Here is a 4859-nt window from a genome sequence, read left to right on the forward strand (position 1 = left end):
ACTATCATGAAGGACTTGGAATACCTGCTCGGCCATCTCAGCATGCTCATCTTGAGCCGCTACCAAGTCTACTTGAAGCTTCTCACTAAGAAACTTGTAGTATTGCATTTCTTAGTAAGGCCCTGGACCTCGGCCTTACGTTCCTCTTGGATTCGAAGAAAGGCCTCATGATACAACACTGAAGCCTACGAGAAAGGAAGAAAATGTTAGAAATATCTACAATTCAAAGTCATAAAGATATAATGCAATGGCCCTTGAACTCACCGATTCAGAGCATGCTGGGCCTTGTCGAACAAGCAAGCAACTTCCACTTCATCCATCTTGGCTTGGTCCTCTTCAATGACCAAGCATCGAAGATAGCTAGCCACCCCTACGGTGGCAGAGAAAACTTGAGCATCCTCCGGGACCAAGATGATAAGTGGCCGCTTACGCCGGGGATCGACGTTAGGGGCCAGGTATTGGTTAGTCAGTTTAAAGCTCGAGGAAGCCTCATTCGAGCTCATCCTAGGTATATCCAAGTCACCCAAACCGGTGACATCTTCTACCGCAGAAAAATAACCACGGAAATAATCTTCCTCTCCGTGGGCCCCTTCCCCATGACAAGCCTCCGCAGCCTGAGCGTCACGTATCATCGAATCAGAAACTGGAGTGAACGAGGGAGGATCCCCGATCTCTATTGCCCCAATATGGTCTTTCGAGGCATCGCCTCCGTTCTGGGAACCTCGAGCCCGGTTTTTGCACCGGCTTCGACCGCCTCCTCAGTAGCCTCCCCACCTCGAGGTGAAGGATCTTTGGCTTTTTCTGGCTCGGGTTCATCAGGTCGGGGTAAAGAAGTTTCGGCTCCCGCCGGCCCAGTGGTTCCTTGAATCTCGGTGCCAGTTCGCACATGGGTCACCGGCCTAGAGTCTTCTTCTTCTTCTTCTTCCTCTTAAGCCTCATCCCTCAGCTGTTTGACTGACTTTATAGTTAGGCGGATGACCCCTTTGGGTTTATAGGGTCTCCTCATCGATTTTTTCTTTTCCGGGCCCGGAGAGCTCGGAGAACTAGGAGACCCTTTTCTCCTTGGTATGCTTCGGAGCAGGAGAAGGGGAAAACGCCTCTTCTTCAGCAGAGGGGGGCCTCATTGATACATCCTTTCCTAGGCCTACAAAAGGAAAAAGAAGAGTAAATCCAATACAAAGCCCGAATGGAAATTGTTCTAAGGAGAGATGATTACTGTGACTACGGGCCTCCCATTGGCCCCTAGATATTTCCATCCAAGCACGCTCGGAGTAGGACCTCTACGATACCAGGCCCTTAACCCATTGCTCGAGGTTGGGGATCACATCCGGCACGACAGCCACAGCTCCAACATAAAAAACTTAGATGAGGAAAGAAGATGAGAAGTAAAATGGCAGAGATAGATATTCAAGGCAATACTTACGATTCATGTTCCATTTTTCATGAAACGGCATGTCTTCGGCGGGGATTAGATCCGAAGTCTTTATTTGGACGAATCTGCTCATTCAACCTCGGTCTGGGATCTCGTCTATGCTCGAGAACGGGGGTTTGGTGGCTCGGCGATAAAGCTTGATCATGCCTCCACGATAAAGCCGGGGGCTGTAGAGACGCATAAGGTGATCGAGGGTAAAAGGATGCCCCTCGATCTTGCTTACAAAAAATCAAAGGAGGATCATGATCCTCCAGAATGATGGATTAATTTGGCCAAGGGTGACGTCGTGCCTCTTACAAAAGATGACAATGTTGGGGTGTAAGGGACTTATCGTGAAGAGGTAAGTATAGACACTTAGATACCCCTCCACATGAGTGGTGATAGATTCCTCAGGGGTAGGAACTACTACATCTTTGCCTACCGAGTTACACTCCTCTTTCACCTTCTCGAGGAGACCGTCGGTAATTGTACATATATATCTTGACATCGGTCCGCATCGACCCGGTGTCGAGGGTGTGTTCTCCACCTTAAAATCAGCAGCAATGGCGCACTTTCTAGGAACAAAGTCCTCTAGGGGAGGATCTGCCGCCGGTTGCTCGCCGGCCGGCCGAGACGAGGAAGTGCTTTCTTTCTGTGGAACAGTTTTAGATGTTTTGGCCATTTTTGTAAGCAAGGGAGAATAGAGATCGAAATTTTGGTGTTTTGGGAAGAACAAGCAAAGAAACAAAGATTTGAAGACAGGAAGCTCTACAGAATGCAAAGAACTATGAGCATTAAATTGAAGGAAATTGAAAGTAAAGTTTGAAAGAAAGAAGAAGCTGACTATTTATTAGTTTCGAAACAACGGTTCAATACTGGTAGTGGACGACCGTCGACTGATGTCCATTAAATGCCTAGTAAACTGGACCGACCGGACGTTTCGGTCACTTCGGTTGCTTGCGTCACGATGCTCACGTCATGGTAAATCGAGGGGAAGTTCGAAGACTCAACTCGTTTCTTGTCATTACACTCCAAAAAATGAGGGGACTATCTGTATACGGTCAAGATGGGGCCTCTCTAACTTTGTGTGGCTAATCGAAATCAGGGTAATAGACCAAGGTCCGGCCTCGCATTGCATCGGACCATGGTACGGAGATGGATCGCTAAGCTCGTGAGTCGAGGATTGATCAAGATCGAGATCAGTCGTGATCGAGACCGAAGCGAGATGGGGACCGAGCATGATCGAAGAAAGCCTGCTAAACCAAATAACAGAAAGCCGAGATATCCGTGACCGGTCAAGGATCGTGGCGAAAATCTCGGCACGTATCAAGTCAAGACCGGACATTTAGCCAATCATGAGATTTCCTTCTGTATTTAGAATTGTACCATAAGTGGAATTCCTCTACTATATAAAGAGGGTTCTAATCATTTGTAAACATCATATTCACGCATAACAAAGCAATACATTACATTTTCTCTTAAGCTTTGTTGTTCAATTCATACTCATTTGTTAGCATATTCTGTTGGTTCGAGGGCGATCTAGCTCGAAGGCCATAACTGCTCATTGTATTGGTTTGCTTTATTTTACAGTTAATTTCTAACATTAATTCGTATATTTCTCAGTTTGTGCCAAGTGAAATCACATATCATTAAAATCATTATAAGTATAATTGTTATCCAATTTTAAAGCTCAACAAAGTACACATTCAAATTGTTGAATTCCATCGACACATGAGAAACTTTTAGTGTAATGATAAATTACTTTACGTTGTTGGTTTGAATCTCGAGTCACACTCCATCATTTTCTGAATCTCCTGGTTAGTGGCCATGTCCAGAGTCAGGACCAAAATTTAACCGTGGATATTACTTAATACTAAAATAAAGAGAATTAATTTGATCGGGGAATAACAAAATCGACAGAGTCTCCCAAAGGGACAGTGATATCCGCACTTCAGACAACTAGACAAACTAGAACCTCTGAGGGAGAGAATAAAAATTGCGAACTGCTTGTACAAATAGATGAGGAAAGTCATTTGCCCTAATTTCATAGAAATATCAGAATAATACTTGCTCATGAAGAACTTTTTTCTGGATGATGACTTTTTGTTGTATAACCACACTCAAAATGTAATTAAGTAGGCTTTGGAATCCAAATGGGCATAAGCCTTATTATACAATACAGAGGACAAGACATTCAGTACAATTAATGAGTAAGTACACACAACAGACAGAGATGGACATAAACACACATTAAAAAAGCTCAATTGGCCGGAGCTTTGAAGACGATATCTTTGAGAAAATGAAGAAATGAAACCACCTTGTCATGAGGTGGAGTGATTTCTTTAACTATAGGCAGCTCAATTAAACTAGTCAGCCATGAGTATAACAGGGGTGTCTTCTCTGGATCTAATATCTTCACACCAAACACTTGCTCTTGTGCTTTGTATGCCCCTAGTGTTACAATGATCATGATATCTAGCAACCCTATATTCCTGTCCATACCCAGAGAGGAATTCTTGATTCCATCTTCAGTTTCTCATAAAATTCCTCTAATGCTTTTTCTTCCCCTTTGAAGACCTTGATCATGCATTCAGTCGGTATGCATAAGAGTGTCAATGGTCAATAAAAATCAATTGAATCCATGAAAATGAGCCTTATCCAACTAATTTTTAAGTAGTTTTTTAAAGTAAAATCATAAGTTTCAATTTATATATATATAGGAGCATATATTAACTATACCAAATTATTAGGATAAGTTTTTAATTTTATGAAAGAGATCGATCCATAATATCTTAATTAAGTAAAAATATTATTCAACCAAATATTTGTGTTGATATAGAGGGTTTAAGTGTTAGATTTTACAATATAGGGCGTGTATGTGCAGTTAAGTCATATTAGAGAAGTATTTAGTGTAATTTGTCCTTTTCTTACCTCAACCCCGTTCCTTTATTTTACCTTGGGATAGACTAAATAGGCAAAACTCATACACATAGTATGAAAAGTCTTGAACAATGTGAAAATGGTTAGAAAGAAAGAATGTATTTGTGACATGAATTACCTGTTGGATGTAAGAAGCCCAAAACCGGACTCTGGATCTTTCATAAGGATCTTCAGGCAAGAGTCGAGGTTCGTTCTTCCATGTCTCATCAATGTATTCAAGAATGACAAATGACTCCGATACTGGCCTTCCATTATGGGAGTCCGGAACCCAATTATGGTTCTTTTGGACTCAAAATACATAAATAGGTAGGAAAAAAAAAAAGATGACATATTTATATATAGTGCCACAATACTTGGCGCTATACATTACCGTCACAGTTACCGTTAATGTATAGCGCCAAGTATTGTGGCACTATATATAAATATGTCATCTTTTTATTTTCCTACCTATTTATGTATTTTGAGTCCAAATGAACCATAATTGGGTTCCGGACTCTTATTTTCCTCT

General features: G+C 42.1%; 1 long non-coding RNA gene across 1 annotated transcript; it reads right to left on the reverse strand.

Moving 5' to 3' along the window:
* Positions 1–3443: 3443 nt before the first annotated feature.
* Positions 3444–4859, reverse strand: LOC109217982. The gene is made up of 2 exons (XR_002066708.1): positions 4470–4859; positions 3444–3988 (listed from the first exon to the last, which is right to left on the reverse strand). It is a non-coding gene; the product is annotated as an uncharacterized LOC109217982 (long non-coding RNA).

The sequence above is a fragment of the Nicotiana attenuata genome, unplaced genomic scaffold (assembly GCF_001879085.1).
Source record: "Nicotiana attenuata strain UT unplaced genomic scaffold, NIATTr2, whole genome shotgun sequence".
NCBI classification, from domain to species: domain Eukaryota; kingdom Viridiplantae; phylum Streptophyta; class Magnoliopsida; order Solanales; family Solanaceae; genus Nicotiana; species Nicotiana attenuata.